This window comes from Drosophila arizonae, chromosome X, assembly GCF_054131065.1.
Source record: "Drosophila arizonae isolate 15081-1271.41 chromosome X, UAZ_ARI_1.0, whole genome shotgun sequence".
NCBI classification, from domain to species: domain Eukaryota; kingdom Metazoa; phylum Arthropoda; class Insecta; order Diptera; family Drosophilidae; genus Drosophila; species Drosophila arizonae.
This window is the reverse complement of record NC_142927.1, coordinates 30,043,498-30,068,574: the sequence shown is the minus strand read 5'-3', so window position 1 is coordinate 30,068,574 and position 25,077 is coordinate 30,043,498. Positions and strand designations below refer to the sequence as shown.

Genomic DNA, 25,077 nt, shown 5'->3' with positions numbered 1-25,077 from the left:
CTATCGGACGAAAGCAAAGGTGGCAGCTTAATTAGACGGATATTGTTATTATCTACATCCTGATTCTCATCCCTGCCATTGATGTTTAAGACATTCAATCTTGAATCTATTTCTGGCAATCCTAACACTCTAAAGCTATCATCTTCTACCTCTCCATTTTCAATATTGCCCTCATTCTCTTCCTGAACTGCGTCGTTAAGAGCATTCTGAAGCTCACTATCATCTAAGCTATTATACTTCCTACGGTTAGTTTCGACTAACTCCTGATTATTGCTACAAAACGATTCGCAGTCTCTTCTCACTAAATTAAATCTTCTATATCTAATAATACTGGGAGAGCGTCTTTTCCTAATAAAACCACTACCATTGCGAAGTGCAGAAACTATTGAATCGGATGTTGGTGCTTCTGGGTCATCCAGATCTACTGACTCTTGGCGGGCTCCACCCTGCTGTTTGCTAAAACTATAAGAAGCAGAAAAATCAGCTAGACATATATTATCTAAAGCGTCTGGGCACTGAACACAATGCTCTAAGAGCCCTAATAAAAATATGTCTGTAGAGCCATCGGGTAAATTTTCTAACTGCTGTCTAGTTTTAAGCATCCTAACCCGATGCTCTAGCAAGAAAGTATTGATATATACTTCAGCGTTACTACTTTCGAACAATTGCATACCGAAACGGCAGTAAACGGTTTCCTGGGCAGATATATCAGTGCCCGAAATGAATGTGTGGCCTATGTGATTTAACTTTTGTTTGATGGTTACATTGTCCCTACTAATCTCATTAACTGCTTCACGCATTAATTTTGAAATTCCTCCCTGGGACTTGTTAATATAATTAACGACGTAACTGCAGCAAGCATAGGGATCTAATATGAACTGAATATCTATATTGGCTCGCTGCAGTTGGAGACGATGTTAATTGTAAACGTTAAGCTTAATTTCAGCGAATGAAGTCTTTAAAACACCATTTTCCTTCTTCATTACCTTCAAAATCTGTCTATAGTGAAAGTCAAAATATCTAGCACAAGTCACAGGATCGGCTCTAATAAGACGGGCTTTATCGTCAAAAATTAAGCAGCCTGCTGCTTAGAGCAGAGAGCTGAAATTTGGCATGCATACTTGTGTGTACCATACGCAGTACGAGTTTGCTTTATTTTTTCGATACATCATCCGATAACTTTTTTATCGAGAATAATCGAAAATTTGATTTTGCTTTTTAAGCCTAATTTGAATACTTTTGGACCTGGAGTCTTCAAATTTGCGTTGTATATAAAGTTATGGAATGTACACACATATTCACCATATGATTACCCTCTGAAAGTTTCATTAAGATCGTAGGTCTACAAAAGAAATTATTTAACAAATAAATTCTCATAATATTGCCCACACTGCAGCGCAGCTGCTGCTTACTGCGCAGTTAGCAGAGCGCAGGCTTACGCGTGCGTGTGGATGCATGTGTATGTATGTGTGCATAAATGCGCAGAATGATTAGAATATCAGCTTAGAGGGTTCAGGGTATCTCCTAATCGAGCAGTCTCGAATGGAGCCTTTGTATTTGTTTCTTTAAGTTTTGCTATGAATGGCTTCTTGTCGAAAATTTCCTTAAATATTTCAAAATGAAGTTTTATTAACACATAAAAATGGTCAGAAGGGGCTTTTAACTTAAGGTATTGGTTTATGTAATGGAAATTTTTATTGAGTATTAAATACTCAGAAGAACACTGCATTTCATCCGATGACCTTAAGAGATTTGAACAAATTTCGCAATCAGTTTTTTGTAATAATTTGTAGAGAAGATACCCAGCAAAATATCGTAATGCATTTTCATTAAAAACATTCTGAATATTTGCAATGCGGCTAATGACAATTCAACAACATCTGGATCTAAAGGTTCTTGTTCTACAGATGAATTTGTGGCACACTGCTCATGAAATACTGATAGATTAGATCCGCTATCCTTTATTATATTAGCTAACATGAGATCTTCATCTGGAATACAATTTCCAGAAATAGAAGTTGATGTCAAAATTTTCATTGAGAGCATTTTAGATATAATCGTATTAAATTCAAAAACTGTTGGGTTTGTATTAGTTGCTCCCCGACTTCTAATTAAATAAAATAAATTTTCTAAAGGGTCTTGGTTCAATTTGGATGTGGTAACAAAGAAAATATCACTGCTGTTGTTCCAAATATTTTCCGCTAAAGCAATTATAGATGAGATTGTAATAATCAGCCCATCAATACAATATACTTTTTGTGGATACTTCAGGTCATGAAAATAATCTCTCATTTCCTGAAGATATTCATGGACATTATTGTTTTTCCTAAGAGCTCATCTGTAAGGATTTAACAATCTTAAACAATCAAAAAGGTTATTAATTTTGTCAATGAAGATTGCTGTTGCAAGAGCACTATTTTTACAATCAGTAAACCCGCCTGAATCTACAACAGTGCGTATCGCAGCAGCTACACTGTGGCTAAAAACTTGTGTGGCAAATTTGACTTTCATTTTCTCAAAACAATTTGGACTGACATGTTTTGGAGTCAATTTCGGGCATAGGCGCGTCAAATTTTTAGTTTCAATTTCATATAATTTTCTAATAATATTCCATGAAACTGTGCCTTGAGGTGTTGAAATGTTATGTCTTAAAAGAATATTTCTTAGCGATTTAACAAGATGTGGTGCATCGAATATCGCAAATATTTCTTTCTCGTTAATAGAAAAACTAGGGTTGTTGATGCCTATGCCCCATCTATCAAAAACGGCCCTATTATTGGAACCCTGATCCCAAACAATGGCTTTGACCTTAAGCCCCAATGCTTGTGACAGTCCAATATTGGCCTCAACTTTAGACTTAAGATCGGAGTATTTAATTCCATTAGCCGAAACAGTATAGCTTAAAACATATTTCCAATTTTCAAAGAGACCCCTTATAAGGAAAACACAGACCTGTTGACCTAAAAACCTACTTCTCTTCTCGCCATCATTTTCAAACCCCTGTATCTCGTCAAGAGATGAATTGTACTGCAGACCTTTCTTTATTTTGACTTCATCAAAAACTAAAACTGCGTATTTTCCCTTCTCGCTCATTTTTTCAACGATGCTCTGCAGATTTTCTAATAATTCTGGATTAAATCCAGGTGATAAGTTCTTAAATAGCGCCCATCGATTTAACGATTTCTTAGATGGGTGTCTTAAATGAAGAACGTCTCTAAGATAATCGTACGCTCTGGCAGAGTAAAAATTAATATTTTATGCGAAAGCCCTTTCAGCAATATTATAAAAATGGCTATTTTTCAAAATCATTTTGCATAATACTTTTGATTGTTCGGAAACATGGGATAAATAATTGATTTTCGTGAAGACATTAGCAGGTTTCGTGACCTTGCGAATTCTACAAGAAAACCGCCTGTATGTAGAAGCCCACTTGTAAGCATTAAACCTTTTTTTTTTTAACTTAATATACCTTTCCTGTACCTTTTTTAGATCTACTCCACTTTCATAAAAATTTTTCCTATAATACATTTCATTTTGTTCCGTCTTTATACAATTTAAGCAAAAGGGATTCCTATTAACGGCTAAATCTTGCCACAATTAATTTTTTAAATTGTTGTCAAAGGTCAAGAAATTCTCTAATACTTCCTCCTCTGATTCATTTTGAATACTTTCATTCCGCTCTTTCTCTGCTCCATTATCTATTAAATTATCCTGATCACTGAAAGCTGCACTATTTGAAAAGCTTTACCTGTTGGGGCACAGAGTAACATTTTTTCTGAATCATTATTCCCAGGCCTACTATTAAACATATGGGATAATGCTTGAATAATGGAGGTGATCAGTCGGCTCTTTCCGACACCAGAACCACCTCCAACGAATTCGTAAAATGTTGACTTACTTTTCACTTTGTGCAGTACATGTGTAAAGTAAGTCTTCTGCTTTAAATTTCAAGATCTGAGTAGATCTTGGATTCTATCGGACGAAAGCAAAGGTGGCAGCTTAATTAGACGGATATTGTTATTATCTACATCCTGATTCTCATCCCTGCCATTGATGTTTAAGACATTCAATCTTGAATCTATTTCTGGCAATCCTAACACTCTAAAGCTATCATCTTCTACCTCTCCATTTTCAATATTGCCCTCATTCTCTTCCTGAACTGCGTCGTTAAGAGCATTCTGAAGCTCACTATCATCTAAGCTATTATACTTCCTACGGTTAGTTTCGACTAACTCCTGATTATTGCTACAAAACGATTCGCAGTCTCTTCTCACTAAATTAAATCTTCTATATCTAATAATACTGGGAGAGCGTCTTTTCCTAATAAAACCACTACCATTGCGAAGTGCAGAAACTATTGAATCGGATGTTGGTGCTTCTGGGTCATCCAGATCTACTGACTCTTGGCGGGCTCCACCCTGCTGTTTGCTAAAACTATAAGAAGCAGAAAAATCAGCTAGACATATATTATCTAAAGCGTCTGGGCACTGAACACAATGCTCTAAGAGCCCTAATAAAAATATGTCTGTAGAGCCATCGGGTAAATTTTCTAACTGCTGTCTAGTTTTAAGCATCCTAACCCGATGCTCTAGCAAGAAAGTATTGATATATACTTCAGCGTTACTGCTTTCGAACAATTGCATACCGAAACGGCAGTAAACGGTTTCCTGGGCAGATATATCAGTGCCCGAAATGAATGTGTGGCCTATGTGATTTAACTTTTGTTTGATGGTTACATTGTCCCTACTAATCTCATTAACTGCTTCACGCATTAATTTTGAAATTCCTCCCTGGGACTTGTTAATATAATTAACGACGTAACTGCAGCAAGCATAGGGATCTCATATGAACTGAATATCTATATTGGCTCGCTGCAGTTGGAGACGATGTTAATTGTAAACGTTAAGCTTAATTTCAGCGAATGAAGTCTTTAAAAACCCCATTTTCCTTCTTCATTACCTTCAAAATCTGTCTATAGTGAAAGTCAAAATATCTAGCACAAGTCACAGGATCGGCTCTAATAAGACGGGCTTTATCGTCAAAAATTAAGCAGCCTGCTGCTTAGAGCAGAGAGCTGAAATTTGGCATGCATACTTGTGTGTACCATACGCAGTACGAGTTTGCTTTATTTTTTCGATACATCATCCGATAACTTTTTTATCGAGAATAATCGAAAATTTGATTTTGCTTTTTAATCCTAATTTGAATACTTTTGGACCTGGAGTCTTCAAATTTGCGTTGTATATAAAGTTATGGAATGTACACACATATTCACCATATGATTACCCTCTGAAAGTTTCATTAAGATCGTAGGTCTACAAAAGAAATTATTCAACAAATAAATTCTCATAATATTGCCCACACTGCAGCGCAGCTGCTGCTTACTGCGCAGTTAGCAGAGCGCAGGCTTACGCGTGCGTGTGGATGCATGTGTATGTATGTGTGCATAAATGCGCAGAATGATTAGAATATCAGCTTAGAGGGTTCAGGGTATCTCCTAATCGAGCAGTCTCGAATGGAGCCTTCGTATTTGTTTCTTTAAGTTTTGCTATGAATGGCTTCTTGTCGAAAATTTCCTTAAATATTTCAAAATGAAGTTTTATTAACTCATAAAAATGGTCAGAAGGGGCTTTTAAGGTATTGGTTTATGTAATGGAAATTTTTATTGAGTATTAAATACTCAGAAGAACACTGCATTTCATCCGATGACCTTAAGAGATTTGAACAAATTTCGCAATCAGTTTTTTGTAATAATTTGTAGAGAAGATACCCAGCAAAATATCGTAATGCATTTTCATTAAAAACATTCTGAATATTTGCAATGCGGCTAATGACAATTCAACAACATCTGGATCTAAAGGTTCTTCTGAGATCTTCATCTGGAATACAATTTCCAGAAATAGAAGTTGATGTCAAAATTTTCATTGAGAGCATTTTAGATATAATCGTATTAAATTCAAAAACTGTTGGGTTTGTATTAGTTGCTCCCCGACTTCTAATTAAATAAAATAAATTTTCTAAAGGGTCTTGGTTCAATTTGGATGTGGTAACAAAGAAAATATCACTGCTGTCGTTCCAAATATTTTCCGCTAAAGCAATTATAGATGAGATTGTAATAATCAGCCCATCAATACAATATACTTTTTGTGGATACTTCAGGTCATGAAAATAATCTCTCATTTCCTGAAGATATTCATGGACATTATTGTTTTTCCTAAGAGCTCATCTGTAAGGATTTAACAATCTTAAACAATCAAAAAGGTTATTAATTTTGTCAATGAAGATTGCTGTTGCAAGAGCACTATTTTTACAATCAGCAAACCCGCCTGAATCTACAACAGTGCGTATCGCAGCAGCTACACTGTGGCTAAAAACTTGTGTGGCAAATTTGACTTTCATTTTCTCAAAACAATTTGGACTGACATGTTTTGGAGTCAATTTCGGGCATAGGCGCGTCAAATTTTTAGTTTCAATTTCATATAATTTTCTAATAATATTCCATGAAACTGTGCCCTGAGGTGTTGAAATGTTATGTCTTAAAAGAATATTTCTTAGCGATTTAACAAGATGTGGTGCATCGAATATCGCAAATATTTCTTTCTCGTTAATAGAAAAACTAGGGTTGTTGATGCCTATGCCCCATCTATCAAAAACGGCCCTATTATTGGAACCCTGATCCCAAACAATGGCTTTGACCTTAAGCCCCAATGCTTGTGACAGTCCAATATTGCACAGTGGTTGGGCTTGTATGGAGAGAGCGGTCAAAAATAGTTCCAGTTGAGATATCGAGCTGAATTTTTTTTTATTTTATAATAAGACCTTAGGAAGTGAATTTAAAACAAAAGGGGCGTGGTCCGTTCATTATACGCCTTACAAAAAAAATTTTATCAAATCACAATATAATAAAAAACCAAAAACCAACAAAATTAAAGACAAAAATAAGAAAAATATTGGTCTATTTCTTTATTAAACTAATCTTCTAATAATTGAATTGAAGAATTCATTAGTTTTGACTTTGCTTTGCACGGCAAATCTCTCTGCTCTGTAATAAATGGATCAGAGCTCAAGAGCAATCTGTTTATCAAATCCGTGTTTGTAGCAATGCGTGATGTTTTTCGGGTGTGCTGGCTTCTAAACATTTTTATATCCTTATTTCGGGATTCTGCGGCTTCTTCAGATAATTCCCCAATAGAAAGGAGGCAATAATTAATTATATCAGCTGAATGAATCAAAATTTTGTGCACGCTAGGTGGAAGATAATACCAAGGATATTTTTGTAATAGTTCTTTGGCAGTTTCCAGGGCATACTTTTGAAAATTATCAACGTTAATTTTATATCCCGATGATATCACTTGAAGCAATGTACCACATCTGACTATAAGGTTTGTATCTAATCCAGTAATTTGTGCAGATACTTCCGGGTTATTAAAAAATGTTCTGGCAGTATTGCCATCATTTGAAGTCCCGCTTCTTCCAGTTCTTGGTTTGTCCACTATAAGTCCGAGCATATCACGAAATTTAGCTTGTATCATACTTTTTCTTTCGGAAACCATTTTTTTCCCTTCTGCGGTGCTGATTCTCCAAAGCTTTTGGTCTAGCCTGTACGACAAATGAAGAAAGTATTCAAAAAATCGAATGTATGAGTGTAAAGGTGATAATCCAAACTCAAAAAATTTGGAATTTGCACTTCTCTTCAAGCAATTTTCCAAGTCATTCATTTGACTAGGTTTTGCATCACATATGTAACATTTGGCCGAAGATGTTCCACTAAGAGCATTACATATTTTTCCGTCAACCATAGTCAATTGCAATCTATGCTCAACTTGAACATTTCTCTCAGACACTAAACATTCAGTGCACTCCAATCGATTAATTTGTTCTTTGAAATACTTTTCTTCATTTAAAGCTAACTGTGTGGTTTCTTTTTCAAATTGCAGTCTTAAAGGTCTGCAGTAGCGTGTGGAAGACGGCCGGGGATTTTTCCAAATGATTTTGGGATCATCCGATTGTGTTACTAGCTGCAACGGTACATACGACGTAACAAACAGACTTGAATCATTGAAGTTATTATTTGAAACTTTTTGCTTATATTCCGAATGTCCCGTACTGCCATCAAATCCCCACTTTCCTATTAAAATTAAATTTTTTACTAAATCGTTGTCAATGTTGTTAATGACCTCGCATTGCAGCTTCAAAATTTGCGATGCAGTATGATCCAGTAAGCTTTGAAGATCCACTTCTGCTCCAGACTCACTTACAGTGATTTTTTCAGGGTAACTAAACGCTTTGGCTTTTAAGACTTTTTCATAGCTTGGGAAAATATCACAGAGAGATTTAGAATTTACGAAATTCCTAATAGTCAGATATTGGTGTTTTGACAAATTGGTTTCAATGATAAGCGATACAACTTCCATGATATTTACTTTCGAGCTCGCTTCAGGTAGTACTGTGGCCGATCATAAAGCGGAAGCTACAATTTCATTAGATTTAGAAATTTCCGCAATCCTTCGTCGTTTTGTCCTATTTGAACTCTCAAAAAACATTTTTCTGGGACGTCCACGATTTGAGTTTGTTGCCAATTGATTGACCTTACTCAACGGAATCGTTTTTTTCCCTTCCAACCATGTGCTTTGGCACTTAAATAATTGCCTTTTGTTACGCTTGTATTTTAGCCAATACGCAGCGATTTTCTTACAATCATACGTTACAACATTTTTTAGATCACATAAATTGGTTGTGAAGCCTTTGTTCTCAATGTGTTTTTGCACTGCATCAAGCACAATTTTAGTTTTGCCGGCACCAGTTCCCTTTTGAGCGCACCAAATATCAAAAATAAACATTCGCGAATATTCGCATTGATAAGAAGAACCTGACAAAAGAAAGCCAAATTACAAATAAAAAAATAAAACACAACCAAAAAAGGCGAACACGAAATAAAACAAACACAAAGAACAGCTGAGCGTCAGAGACGTTGTAGAAACATAACCTTAATGGCACAGACTGCTACCTTTTTTTTCTTACCACTTAATGGTCTGCAAATATTTGCAAACTATGGATGCGTCTTTAAAATCACAAATAATTGACGAATACAATGACATATACCACATTGGAGACGTGTGGGGGGAACACAACTAAAACCTTAGGTAAACATGAAAAACAGAGCACAAAAAACATTCAATAATCAATGTTACTAAAACACACAATTCACAATCACAATGTGTAAAATGACATAAACCTTAATTTTAACAAAAAATACATACCATTAGCTTTAAATTCCATTATTCTTACAAACAATTGGTTAAGAAACAAAAATATGAATTTTTGTTGCGTGCGCTTCTGTTTTGTCTGCTTTCGTTCAGCTTGTCAAATGTGAACACGTGTGCTGTGTTGCAGAGCTATTTTTAGAACTTACCGTTAGATTTTCGGCAAAAGCGAGATGCACTTGAAAAGTTTAGACATTTCTGTGTTGCCTTGATAACTTATTATGTTAATCTTTCAATTTTTTTTTTTTTATTTTTGACCTATGGGCGCAACCACTGTGTATTGGCCTCAACTTTAGACTTAAGATCGGAGTATTTAATTCCATTAGCCGAAACAGTATAGCTTAAAACATATTTCCAATTTTCAAAGAGACCCCTTATAAGGAAAACACAGACCTGTTGACCTAAAAACCTACTTCTCTTCTCGCCATCATTTTCAAACCCCTGTATCTCGTCAAGAGATGAATTGTACTGCAGACCTTTCTTTATTTTGACTTCATCAAAAACTAAAACTGCGTATTTTCCCTTCTCGCTCATTTTTTCAACGATGCTCTGCAGATTTTCTAATAATTCTGGATTAAATCCAGGTGATAAGTTCTTAAATAGCGCCCATCGATTTAACGATTTCTTAGATGGGAGTCTTAAATGAAGAACGTCTCTAAGATAATCGTACGCTCTGGCAGAGTAAAAATTAATATTTTATGCGAAAGCCCTTTCAGCAATATTATAAAAATGGCTATTTTTCAAAATCATTTTGCATAATACTTTTGATTGTTCGGAAACAAGGGATAAATAATTGATTTTCGTGAAGACATTAGCAGGTTTCGTGACCTTGCGAATTCTACAAGAAAACCGCCTGTATGTAGAAGCCCACTTGTAAGCATTAAACCTTTTTTTTTTAACTTAATATACCTTTCCTGTACCTTTTTTAGATCTACTCCACTTTCATAAAATTTTTTCCTATAATACATTTCATTTTGTTCCGTCTTTATACAATTTAAGCAAAAGGGATTCCTATTAACGGCTAAATCTTGCCACAATTAATTTTTTAAATTGTTGTCAAAGGTCAAGAAATTCTCTAATACTTCCTCCTCTGATTCATTTTGAATACTTTCATTCCGCTCTTTCTCTGCTCCATTATCTATTAAATTATCCTGATCACTGAAAGCTGCACTATTTGAAAAGAAGTTTGGGTCACTCAAATGCAAGGTAGGGACTGCGTTGGGTTTTAATTTACGCTTACCAATATATTTCCGTTCGAAATGTCTGTTACATATCTTTGCTCTTTTCCGGTTGAAATTATTGGATAAATTGCATGCTTAATCGATTTGTTAAAATTAATTTCATTTGATGGAAATGTAAATCATTTAACAGGAAACTTAACGGAACTTTTGCTATAGCTCGCACCACATGTTCGTATTATACATTTTGCACTACCTCTTCGTAAATCTTTTGCACCTACATTTTTTACAGCAGCACTGGAAGTAATTGTAGACCTTGTTTCAGCCATAGTTTAAAACAAATTTTTTATAAATTTAGGCTCGTTTCGCAATAATATGATAAGCACTGAACATTCGTTTCGGAAGTTGAGTGTCAACTAAAGTGAGAAGTGCACTTCCCACTACTTTTTATAGGTATTTTGACCATTTACGACATCTAATGGATGCCCCTTTTTAAAAAGGGTCAGTTTGGGTTGTATACGGATGCAATTTTAATAAAAATGGTCAATTTGACCATGCACAAGTGCATGGGTTCGATAATCGCATCCCATTTTGCCCACTGGGATTAAACAGGTACTACATTTTTAAAATACATTCATTCTGATAGGCAAACCCACGATCATTGACATAAAATCAGGTACTTAAATATGTATAAGCGCGCCCCTCAACTCGAATCTAAAATCGTTCACACCATTCTAAGTTGAGGGAGGCACACGCCAATGCTCATGGCCCATGCATACAAACAAACACACACACACGCACATGTAAAGGCACACAGGCCCACAAATGCTTTTACAAGTGATATCCCATATTTGTGAGCATCACATCCCATGCGTACACACAATCAAATGTATATACAAACATACACACATATGTATGTGAGCACTTCACAAGATTGACCAGATGCAAATGCCTGGGATTTAAAATTGCTATAGGCAGCACGAGCTTCGCACACAGGCATACAAATGCTCATAGTACATGTAGCATCTGTAAGTGTGTGTGTGCGTGCTCGTCGTGAAAACATTTTCATTATGCGCACCAACACTTTCATACCCTTCCCACGAATCATAACGAAAACGCATGGCAAACGGTTTGAAAAGTTCGGTATACTCTTCACACAGAAGGGAAGGCATGGGTTCTCCCCAGTGGCGGAAATGTTCATTATAACATCCATTACTCGTGCATTACTTCGCGCCTGTGTGCATTCAATAACCGCTTACAAGCTGCCTTACTTTTTTAAGGAATGACCGCTTTTTCTCCCGGGTGCATGAAAATGTTGAATTTTGTAAAGTAGAAAGTAAGGCTGTGACGAAGTTGCCTTCGGCTCTCCATTACCCATGCGTATACTTTTTAAATATTGTAATGCAGAAATTCCGCAACCTGAAGAAAACGCATCATACAATTTCAAAATCGCTTATGGGTAAATAATGTACGTGCATTACAACACAATATACCTGTAACCCATTTTCCCACTATATAAAATGGCTTACTTCTTAATGTAAAGTAATTGGGGAAATAATTGATTACTAATTGAAAAATAGAAAGGCTTCAGTAATGCAGTATTTTTTGTGTAAATTTTTAAAAATTTTTATTTAATATTATTATTATTATTATTTATTATTTCTTAATATTTAAAACTTAAACTATGTCTTATTACTATTTTATTAAATCTATCTAAGCTATGTCTTATTATCTACTTTAATTTTGCAGTCAAATTTTTGTTTTGCCAGTCGACCTTTCTGGACTTTGAAGCAGTTGCGAATCGTCGCTATGTACGTCTTCTTCGTCGACCCTTCGGTTTTGATAGCATCTGTAAATTAAACATTATTAATTTTTGTTCATTCAAAATACATGTAAGATGATTTTTACATACCAGCAAGAGCATCGTTCAAATATTTGAACTCTTTAAATGGCTTTTTGCCGTTTAAGCCATCATAGTTAAGGTTTGGGATTATATCCTTGGATATTGCACGTGGTCATAAACGTTTGACCGTGAAATAATTGCTGGCAAATAAATAGCCAGAATTGCAATGTACAATGTATGTGTACACTTAATTCCGTACAATTACTATTCAAATTATTAATTGTAATGCAACAAGCCAATTTTACAAATATTTTTGTTTAACTTACTGCGAAATACTTTCCTTAACGTCCCACACAGCACAAGAAAATCAGAAAAGTGACGCGACGCGGCGGGTAAAACGAAATCAGAAGTCATCACACATATGCAATTATGCACTTGTATTTACGCACATTAACACTATACACCAGAGCTTGCAAATGAGAGTTGAGCGTTTTTTCGTTTATTCTCTTTCTCGCATCATACTCAAAAAAAATTGTGTAGACACGCCTCTCTCTGAGCGTCACTCTCTTTTTATACCCTGAACCCATTGAAAATGGGAAATCAGGGTATAATGGTTTTGTTGAAATGTATGTAACAGGCAGAAGGAGGCGTGGCAGACCCCACAAAGTATATATATTCTTGATCAGGGTGACGAGCTGAGTTGATTTGGCCCTGTCCGTCTGTCTGTCTGTCCGTCTGTCCGTCTGTCCGTATGTTTGAACGCGTCGATTTCCGAAGATATAAGAGCTAGAGACTTCAAATTTTTTGTAAAATGTTCGTAATTACAGCGCGGATATCGAGTTTATCATTAAAATTCGATAACTCATCCCGATCTTTTTTTATCGATGAAAAACCTTATCGAAAACCAGTTATAAAATTATATCTTCTACACCTTTATTGCTAGAGTCTCCAAATTTTGAATGTATGCTTATATGCAATTTATACAATTTCGGTTTTTGTTAAAATTTACCCCCCACCTCTAAATTCACCCCCTCACCCTCACTTTTGTAAAACGCGTATTTCAAATACTAGAAACTTGTGCTTTGGCAATTACATGCATATTCATGTTATAATCATAATCTGAAAGTTTCATGAAGATCGTACGTCCACAAAAAAAGTTATTAAACAATTAAGTTCTCATAGTAAGCGCACACTGCAGCCCATGCGTGTTTATACGTGGGTGCTTGTATGTGTATGTGCTTGTGTATGTGTGTGTGTTTCTTGTGTAAGCTGAAAGACGCGAAAAATTATTGAAATAGCTAGCACTACAAGGGTTCAGGGGATCTCGTAGTCGAGCAGTCTCGACTAGAGCTTTCTTACTTGTTTCTTTAGCATCTGTTTCGCTCAGACGCAATGCGATGACTCATTCGTGTGACGCTCTCACATGAGTGTCGCGTAAAACTAACACGATTTTCTCTCACACAAAGCCTCTCAGCAAGAAACACTTTGACTAACAAACTCAGCAGAAAATGTTTTTGCCTTCGTGTGCATGTAAATACACGCATACATACATACAACAAGTAAGAAAGCTCTAGTCGAGACTGCTCGACTACGAGATCCCCTGAACCCTTGTAGTGCTAGCTATTTCAATAATTTTTCGCGTCTTTCAGCTTACACAAGAAACACACACACATACACAAACACATACACATACAAGCACCCACGTATAAACACGCATGGGCTGCAGTGTGCGCTTACTATGAGAACTTAATTGTTTAATAACTTTTTTTGTGGACGTACGATCTTCATGAAACTTTCAGATTATGATTATAACATGAATATGCATGTAATTGCCAAAGCACAAGTTTCTAGTATTTGAAATACGCGTTTTACAAAAGTGAGGGTGAGGGGGTGGATTTAGAGGTGGGGGGTAAATTTTAACAAAAACCGAAATTGTATAAATTGCATATAAGCATACATTCAAAATTTGGAGACTCTAGCAATAAAGGTGTAGAAGATATAATTTTATAACTGGTTTTCGATAAGGTTTTTCATCGATAAAAAAAGATCGGGATGAGTTATCGAATTTTAATGATAAACTCGATATCCGCGCTGTAATTACGAACATTTTACAAAAAATTTGAAGTCTCTAGCTCTTATATCTTCGGAAATCGACGCGTTCAAACATACGGACAGACGGACAGACGGACAGACGGACAGACAGACAGACGGACAGGGCCAAATCAACTCAGCTCGTCACCCTGATCAAGAATATATATACTTTGTGGGGTCTGCCACGCCTCCTTCTGCCTGTTACATACATTTCAACAAAACCATTATACCCTGATTTCCCATTTTCAATGGGTTCAGGGTATAAAAAGAACGCAGCAATCGCGCGTGATTACCCATACAAACGCAACTTACCGTTACTTCATTTAACTCAAGCAAACGATCAGTGTTTGACTTGAGGAAACGAAAACAGAAACAACTGTCTCCCTCAGAGCGCGAGAGAGCTAAGCCAGACGCGACAAAAACAGTTTCTGTCTGAGTTTTTTTGACTGTGTCAGTGAAAGACACTTTTTTGCAGACAACGCAAAAGTGTTAACAGTTTTTTGCGAGCTATGCTATACACACAAAAGGAATAGGCATAGACAAAAAACCAAACGAAAGAAGAACGCGTGCCACACGCAAATCGGTAAAATTGAAAACGAAATTCGACAGACGCAACGAACGACGAAAATCGTTTGTTGATCAGAGGGGAAGGGGCATACAAAACCGAAGTTGACAACAGCTCGATTCTTTCGTACGAGTAGTCGTTTTTATTTTGCCCATTACAAATGCGCTGAAAAAAAATCTCATAGGTAATGCATTACTTACGTCTCGTATTTCATGCATTATTTCGACCAACCTCATTCAGGTCGTCGCCACTGGGATTCAGCGTAGAGCAGTGATGCCATTTTTTTTTTTTTTTTGAAAAAAAGGCAAATATGTCCGGAAAATACGAAAAAAACGATGAAAATTAAAAAAAAAAAAAGACAGAAAACAGGATAAACATTTTTTGTTTGTTAATTTGTGTTTTTTCTTTGTTATTCCAAACATTTCAAGGTAAATCGTCCTTAAAGTGCACAGCCAGTACCTTTTTAATTAGACTGGTGCACTTTGTTCTGTGCAATTTTAAATTGTGAGCTTCAAAATTCACTTTGCACAGTTCTGTGAGATTATCTACAGGCTCAATCGCACAATGCTTTGCTATGAACAGAGCTAATGCAGCTTCTTGACGACTAGATTCGGGACATTTGGTCTATTTTGCAATTAATACTGCATTTGCAGATTCTGCAGTACGCTTTATAGTCTTCTTCATCGCGGGCTATCCACGACTTAAAATCTGGCTTTTGTAGCCAGCAATCTCGAAATTTTTGCCTATACGTTTCTTTGGGCATTTTATTACACTTTTCGCATGGAGCACAATTCAAAAAGCAATTAATAACGATATCGATAATACATACAAGGCATTTAAGCAATTCAATTTATCACTGTTATACTCCTTTTGGCACTGTTCTTAAACAAATATTGGTACACAATTTAGTATATTTTATGCTAAAGTTCTGTTCAACTGTTCGGTAATGTTAATTAATAGAAATCTGCATCCACACCACAACCGATCAACTGGAAAAACAACCAACCAACTGGGAAAATATGAACACGATTCGCAATCACAAAAAAAGGACATATTTCTGGATAGAGGATGTTTGATATTTTTTCCGGACAAGGCCCTTAAAAACAGGACAGATCTGACAGAGGGATCTTTTGTTCAACAGTCGACCATCTCGGCCGAGCCAAAACAAAAGCAACTAATGTAACGGAATCTAATGTAACAGAATCACTATCTAGTTATGATCTGCAAATAATGTCACAATACAGCATGCAAAAAAATTTTAGAATTGCTGCAGATCAGTGAAAGTTTAGCAACGATCGCGATGGTGCGTGGTAAACCAATTTGTAAAGAAATCAGAGTTTTGATTAGGGATTATTTTAAATCTGGAAAGACACTTACGGAGATAAGCAAGCAATTAAATTTGCCTAAGTCGTCTGTGCATGGGGTGATAAAAATTTTCAAAAAAAATGGGAATATTGAAAATAACATTGCGAATAGAGGCCGAACATCAGCAATAACACCGCGCGACAAAAGACAACTGGCCAAAATTGTTAAGGTTGATCGTCGCCAATCTTTAAGAAATTTGGCTTCTGAGTGGTCGCAGACAATTGGCAAAACTGTCCACCGAGAGTGGACTCGACTGCAATTAAAAAGTATTGGATATGGTTTTTATAAAGTTTTTTTTTGTTATTAGCTGTGCATCGTACCCAATAACTTACTCGTAATCTTACTCGTAGGCCAAGGAAAAACTCTTGCTTACTCTTCGTCACAAAAAGAAGCGTTTGCAATGGGCTCGGGAAAGGATGTCTTGGACTCAAAGGCAATGGGATACCATCATATTCAGCGATGAAGCTAAATTTGATGTTAGTGTCGGCGATACGAGAAAAAGCGTCATCCGTAAAAGGTCAGAAACATATCATAAAGACCTTAAAAGAACAACAAAGTTTCCTGCGAGCACTATGGTATGGGGATGTATGTCTGCCAAGGGATTAGGAAGACTTCATTTCATTGAAGGCACACTCAATGCTGAAAAATATATTAATATTTTACAAGATAGTTTGTTGCCATCAATACCAAAACTATCAGATTGCGGTGAATTCACTTGTCAGCAGGACGGAGCATCATCGCACACAGCTAAGGGAACCTAAAATTGGCTGCAATATAATCAAATGGAGGTTTTAGATTGGCCAGCAAATAGTCCAGATCTAAGCCCAATTGAAAATATTTGATGGCTAATGAAAAACCAGCTTCGAAATGAGCCACAACGGAATATTGCTGACTTGAAAATAAAGTTGCAAGAGATGTGGGACTCAATTTCTCAAGAGCATTGCAAAACTTTGTTAAAATCAATGCCAAAACGAGTTAAATGTGTAATTCAGGCCAAGGGCGACGTTCTAATTCTAATATTAATTAAATTATTGTTTTGAGTAGTAGTAAATCACATTACGCAGCGTTCGAATTAATAGTGGTAAATTTTTTCTTATCTCTTAAGTATACCGTTTTAGTAAATTACTCATATTTTTGTTGTTGTTGGAAAGAGAGCATTATTATTATTATTATTTTTTTTCATCATGGAGAGAATAAAATTCTCTTTAAGACGAAATGCATTGGTATGTGTTATCTTTAGTAGTATTGACAATATAGTGTGTTAAACATTGCGCACTGCAAAAAAAAAACGTGCTGTTCGAATTAATAGTGGTTTGGGCTCGTACTTGTCCGGTCTATGTGTTCTGTGGTTAGTGATGGTGCCTTAAATTCGATAAATTCGATAGCGACATCGATTGTTCTCCACTTCGACTTGGCACTAAATGAACAGATTCCCAATGAACCCAGTGGCGGAAATGACCATTATTTTGTCCATTACTCATGGATTACTTGTCGCCTTTGTGCATGAAAAGGTCGATTACAAGCTGTCTTACTTTTTTAAGGAATGACCGCTTTTTCTCCCGGGTGCATGAAATTATTTAATTTTGTAATGCAGAAAGTAATGAGGTGACGAAGTTTCGTTCGGCACTTGTAATGCAGAAATTTCGCAGTCTGAAGAAAACACCCTATACATTTTCAAAATCGCTTATGGGTTAGTAATATGCGTACATTACAACACAATATAACTGCAACCCATTTTCCCACTATATAAAATGATTTACTTCTTAATGCAATGTAATTGGAGAAATAATTGATTACTAATTGAAAGATAGAAACGCTTGAGTAATGTTTTCATTTTTAAAAATTATTATTTATTATTTCTTAACATCTATGAATAAATGTATAGTCTATGTCGTATTACTATTTTATTAAATCTATCTACATCTAAATCTTAAGCTATGTCTTATTATCTAGTTTATCCTTATTATCGAACTTCTGCTTTGCCAGTCGACCTATCTGGACCCGAAAGCAGTTTCTTATTGTATATAGGTCATATAGGTCTTCTTAGTGGATCCTTCGGTTTTTATAGAATCTGTAAATTAAACATTATTAATTTTTTTGTCATTATAAATACATGTAAGATGATTTATACATACCAGATAGAGCATCGTTCAAATATTTGAACTGTTTAAATGGCTCTTTGCCGTTTAAGCCGTCGTAATTTAAATTAGGGATGATATTCTTTGATATGATTATATCAAAGTTTTTAGCTACATTTCCTTTAGCAATTTTTTGAAGAATACGCACCTGCAAGTATACATTAAAGAAGAAATCGTTAAGTTGAATTATATTACATACAAGACATAAGGTACTTACAAAAGTTTCTTTGTTTTCCTTTATTTGTTCATCTACCTTTTGTAGGTCTCCCAAAATCAATATGGGAAACCAATGCGACTCTGATGCAATGTCCTCGTTGGTCAATTTTTTCAGAATAGTAAGAATTTCTATTTGCCTTTTTTCTATATTGTTCAGTGTTTTTTTAATTGCCACTATATCCTACACCTTTGCAAAGCGCTCGTCTTTGTCATCAAACTCCGAAAGACTTACATTAAAATTTTGCTTAAACATATCTTAAACACACATGGATTAGTAAATAAAACTTATGTCTGCGAGTGTAAAATAGGAATAAAAACTCAATTTTCTTTATATGGCAAGCAAGTGTATTTATAACTAATTTTGCTAAGAGGAACAAGTTCTTGTTCTAGCAGTTTTGTACTTGTTTGAACAAGACCTATTGTTTTTGAATAAATGGGCTCAGTGTAAAAAGGCTGAGGATCCTCAAAGCGTCGACATTGAGCGAACTTTTCATTTTCTATTTCTACGAATTTAACTATGGTGGCCAGATAACAAGGTGGGATGCAGTAATAATTATTGGGAGCTATAATTGAAAGAGTGAATTTTATAGAAACCCACTTCGTTATATGACCTTCCTTATTCCTATGGAACGAAGTACTACTGCATTTGACATTTTTACTCTTTTTAAATGAACATTTATTATAAATTTGCTGCGGAATGTTAATTGAACACTTAATAGATTTTTTGACTTCTTGCATAAAATTTTCAAATTTATATGCAGTTAAGTCTTGAACATATCCCATTTCTCGGATAGACTCACAAATATGCAATAAATTATGAACATTAAAAGAAACATTTTGATTGCCATATTTAAGAGCAAACGTGCTCACAAAGTATTCGAAAATTTTTGAATTATATCTATATTAGTATTATAATCTGATTTTGTTAATAACAGCCTATAACCAGTGTGCAACAAAAGTAAATTATAATAATAATCTTCTGGTATTAAATCTTTAAGGAGAACTACTGAAGTGTATAAAATAAACAGCCTGAATTCGGTGGCTTTCCACATACTTAATTCTTCAAGACATAGGGGTTTTCTATAGAACTCGGACGGAATTAAAGCTGCTATTGAAAGGCTGCGACTATTTATTTCTATCTTATGATTATTGTAAATTTTGCAGTCCTTGATTGAATTATTGTAAATTAATATGCCTATGCCTACTTGTGTGCATTTCATACATCCATTGAAGGATGAATGACCTTTTAACCCACATATAAATGCTTTAGCGGGGGCATCGCATATAAATAATTTGCATTTAACTTTAACTTCAGTTGTTCCTACCTTTATCCCGTCTAACTGTATGCGTTGCAACTGAGCAACTCCTGAGCAAAATCATTTAAGAAGACATTTGGATTAGCAGGTTTTTGGTTCCCTACAAAGGTTCCAATCATGAAAACTTCACTGTCTTCAACATTTGAGAAGTGTCCTAATATTGGCCAATGTCCCATGCAGGAGCTTTCAAACAGAGGCAGGCTATCAATCCAACATCCATTTCAAGATTTGGATATTGCTCAAAAATGTGCTTGTTTCTTTTTACATAGTTCTCGATGCCTAAAACTGGTTTCTCTCGACGGGTAACTAAACAATCTACAGAGCCAGGAACATCGATTCCTGAACCGACAAAAATTTTCAAAAGGCCACGAACACAGCTTCTAGGTGGGCAGAACTTGATATACCAATCCCGAAGTTTTTCTGTTAAGCTTAATCTTTCACTACCGTCTTGCTGGCTATTACCTTCAGGCATGGGCATGGCAACATCTTCTAAAATTTCATTTTCATTGGCATTGCTAGAACTATATAAGCTGCTGCCTTCATTGGCTAACACATTATTTTCACTTCTTTCTCTGGCAATAAGTCGGCGTGTGTTGCGATCACTAAATCCTCTTTTTGTAGGCATATTGCAGAATATCACTAATCGAAACACACACTTCAAAATGGGCCTCTTTAAAACACACTTATTAGCACACTTATATATAAAAATATGATTTATTATACATTTATATGTATATATGTATATTATTTATTTAATTTAATCTTATTTATTATTAAGAAACTCTTAAAATTGGCTTGATTGCAAGTGTTTTAATTAATATGCATGCAAATAATAACATACATACATATGTATGTATTTATTTACATATGTATGTATATGTACATATGTGTGTACATTGCACGTGGTTATAATCGTTTGAACATAAAATAATAACTGGCAAATAAATAGCCAGAATTGAAAAGTATACTATGTACACTTAAGTCAAATAACTGCTTTCACTAATATAATGCAACAAGCCAATTTATTATATATATTATATGTATGTATATTTATAACTTACTGTAGAATAATACTTCCCTTTAAATTTACGTCCGCACGGCTCAACAATATCAGAAAAGTGACGCGTCGCGGCGGGTAAAACGAAAACAGAAATCATCACACATATGCAATTTGCACATACATTAACACTATACACACAAAAGGAATAGACATAGACAAAGAAAATCAGAAAAGTGTCGCGTCGCGAAGGGTAAAACGAAAACAGAAATCATCACACATACATAAGCAATTTTGCACGCATTCCATGCAAAAAACGGTAAAGTCCAAAACGAAATTCAGCGATTTCGTCACGATGCAACGAAAGACGAAAATCGTTTGTTGGTTAGTGGGGAAGGGGCATACAAAAACGAAGTTGACAAGAGCTCGATTCTGTCCAATGAGTAGCACTTTTTATTTTGTACATTACAAATGCGCTAAAAAAATGTTCATAGGTAATGCATTACTTTTTTCTCGTATGTAATGCATTATTTCAACAGACCTGATTCAGGTCGTCGCCACTGGGCAGTGCGGTTATTCTCTCTTTTTCCCTCACTCTCTTTATGTTCTCTCTCTCTCTCTCTCTCTCTCTCTCTCTCTCTCTCTCTCTCTCTCTCTCTCTCTCTCTCTCTCTCTCTCTCTCTCTCTCTCTGTGGTCTCTCAAATAGCAGCAGCGCACAAAAATTTAAAATTATTCGCAACGATTCCAGCTCTTTCCTATTGAGTGAAGGGTATACTGAAATCTTAAAAGCGTTTGCCACGCTCATACAAAATGTTAGCGTTTTCATGATTATTTCTAGGAAGGCACATAGGGACAGCGAGACGATTTTCAACGAAAATTGAGGCTAGGCTCTTGAGATTTTATACATATGATAGTATCGATGCACATAAAAATATATCTAAGTTTCAGACCGATCTGACCCCGCCTTTCCTAGCCGCCCATATAATATTGGTTTCCCCTTATTGATACTTTACGGTAATTAATATGGGTACATGTCATAACGCCCAGTGTCATAAGGCCCATGAGCGCTAAGACACACATTTTTGCGACATAAAGCCCACGGGCGCAATGACACTTTAAAATCTGACATAAAGCACACCGGACTTTATTTCACTTTTTTATGGGCGTTATTACACGATTAAAGGGCTTTAAAAAATAAGAAAACAAAACAATTACATTTTTTAAATATTTTATTGAACAATTTTAATGTGATTCTCAACTATTTGTCGACAATACGGGCAGAGCAATAAAGAGTTAGCAGTTCGATTTTGTAAATTTGTGTGGTACTCCAAACATATCTTGAAGTGGTTGCAAGGCAGGAGTACCACATCTCTCGGTTTGTCAACACAAATTATACATTTTAATACATCAGTCATTTGACTGAAGTGCAAATTGCTATCAATATCCTCCTCTTCATTTTCGAATTAGTTCGAGCTTTTTTATTAAATCTTGAGGAGACGAATGATTATGGATGCACTCGAGACTCAGTTGAGTGCAAACGCCAGCATTGGACAAGCTCGCGGTCACATTACAATCTTTAATATGACAAATATACCGCGAACTATTCTTCGAAGTACTTTTAATTTTAAATAATTGTTGCGGCTTGGTAGAAGCAATAACATTGAATTTTTTCGAAAGCCAGCAACAAAATTATATTTATATTCCATATTAAGTGCACTTTGCCTGAAGATTAATGACAAACTGATGACAATTATTCTTAGCAAATGCGCCAAGAACGTGAAAAACACCAAAACAGAAGAGATAACATATTAAACGGTACTTTTGGTACGGTTCTTTCATCGATTGATAATGAGCTTTGCAAGTTTTTAGAAATTTCGGGCGTTATGACCCTCTTCAATTGTGTCGTAGCGCCCTCGGGCGCTATTTCGCTTTTGGAGTGGGCGCTAGCTCACATTTAAAAGTGTCTTTGCGCCCGTGGGCTTTATGTCGCAAAAATGTGTGTCTTAGCGCCCATGAGCCTTATGACACTGGGCGTTATGACATGTACCCAATTAATATTGCTACAACTCGAGTTCTATTGAGCCAAATTATTCGGTTATGTTAATCCGTTAATTTTAGGGGAATTATTGTGGAAACAAAAAGGGAATGATCCAGAGTATTCAACTCATCACTCTGAAAATATTGCTTATAACTGCTTTGCCCAGTTGATCCATCGAAACCGTAGCTCACTATTAATTTATAGTGCGTTGCATTGGGAAATACATCTAAAACATCCTCTTGTAGTTTTAGAATACGATCTTTTGTATGATTTAGTCAGAGCTTACTTACTTACTTAGGCACTTCCGCTTTTTTCACAAATCGATATTCCGTTTGGCCTGCATTTCAACTTAGCTTTCACTACTTCCAAATGAGAAGGGAAAATATCACACCCGTGTTGATTATAGATCAACTTAATGTTTCCTTACTGCTCTTTTGTTAATACGTTTTCAATAAGAAAAGCCAATGCTTCAGATGGTTCTATAGAAGTTGGTAAATTGACTTCTATTTTATTTCTTATCTCACTCGCATTCTCACTGTGCGTTGTTTTTCGTAGAACGGATGCCATATCATTTTCTTTGCATTTTTTTCTGAAACCGATACAGCATGTATAAACAGTTGGGTTGTGTGTTCTTCTTGACTTGCAAGATCAGAAGCTAATTTTCTCTTCAGCCGACTGCCTGCTTCTTCATAAGTAAGTTATTTACGGCCAGCTTTATCTTGCGAGGACTTAACTTCTTTTAAGTTGATAAATATTTTGCCCTCGACCCACCGTGAATGTGTTGTTTTAAATCTATGCAGATTACGGTTACATCTGGGCAAATATCTTTTAACAAAAGCAATAAACTGGGCAACTTGGGTAGAAATACTGTTTTCTACATTTTCATCCACATTATTATTAATTTTTTCAATCATAAACAATTTCACCGCGTCTGCTTGGCGATTGTTGCTTGCCCATACGTCTAGAAGCTCTGAGCGCTTAAACTCATACTTAGCTATAAAAACGTTATTTTTTGAAATGGAGCAAAAAGAAGCAAAAACGGTTAATAGTCTCTGATAGAGGGTTCAGACAACACGTATACAATTCACTTAATCACTACTTTCCTCTATTTGTAAGTAATGTTCCACGAAACACGAACTACTTTGTTATTTTTTAGCTAAAATACACAACAACAAAACATTGAACAATTAGCCAATTAAACAAATGTACTCAAAAATTTTAATTGACAATTTATAGATATTTAAACAATTTTTCGCGTCTTTCAGCTTACATAAGAAACACGACACAAACTGCGATCTGCGACACACATACACACACACATGAATACACACACAAACGCATACACACACACATACACACACACACATACACAAACAATTACATACATATACACACACAAGCATAAACACGCATGGGCGGCAGTGAGCGCTTACTATGAGAACTTAATTGCTTAATAACTTTTTTTGTGGACGTACGATCTTCATGAAACTTTCAAAAACTTCCAAATCAACTCAGCTCGTCGCCCTGATCAAGAATGTATATACTTTGTGGGGTCTGCCACGCCTCCTTCTGCCTGTTACATACATTTCAACAAAACCATTATACCCTGATTTCCCATTGAAAATGGGTTCAGGGTATAAAAAAAACACCGGTACATAGTAAATACAGTCTGTCAAGAATGAGTTGGCACACTGAAAAAAAATTGAATTTTTTTACTTTGGTTGCAAATATCTAAGTCAATAATGCATACAAATTATTTTTTTCAAATAGGAATATGTTTAATATTATTTCATTAATTTAAATATAAAAATAGAAAGCATAACATTCAATATGTAAAAAAAAAATCAACAAAAACAAAGAATACTCATAAATAACAGTGTCAATAATGTGTTGGCACTGAGCGCTTTGCACATCTGCTTTGCTCTAATTCTTAGAAGTAACGGTATTTTACTGTTATCTGTTGATATTTTATGCATCTATGAACGTTTTCTTTTACATTTCTTGCCATTTGATTGTCAATTTTCGCTAGTTACGCATTTAAGCACAAATTTCATATTTTTTTAAAA

The 25,077-nt window shown here is 35.4% G+C and overlaps 2 long non-coding RNA genes across 2 annotated transcripts; both read right to left on the bottom strand.

Annotated features, from left to right (window-relative positions):
• Nucleotides 1-12,154: 12,154 nt before the first annotated feature.
• On the bottom strand, nucleotides 12,155-13,328 carry LOC149268127 (uncharacterized). The gene is made up of 3 exons (XR_016270910.1): nucleotides 12,611-13,328; nucleotides 12,354-12,548; nucleotides 12,155-12,290 (listed from the first exon to the last, which is right to left on the bottom strand). It is a non-coding gene; the product is annotated as an uncharacterized LOC149268127 (long non-coding RNA).
• A 4,869-nt stretch (nucleotides 13,329-18,197) lies between these two features.
• On the bottom strand, nucleotides 18,198-21,865 carry LOC149268126 (uncharacterized). The gene is made up of 3 exons (XR_016270834.1): nucleotides 18,661-21,865; nucleotides 18,441-18,591; nucleotides 18,198-18,376 (listed from the first exon to the last, which is right to left on the bottom strand). It is a non-coding gene; the product is annotated as an uncharacterized LOC149268126 (long non-coding RNA).
• Between the last annotated feature and the right edge of the window lie 3,212 nt (nucleotides 21,866-25,077).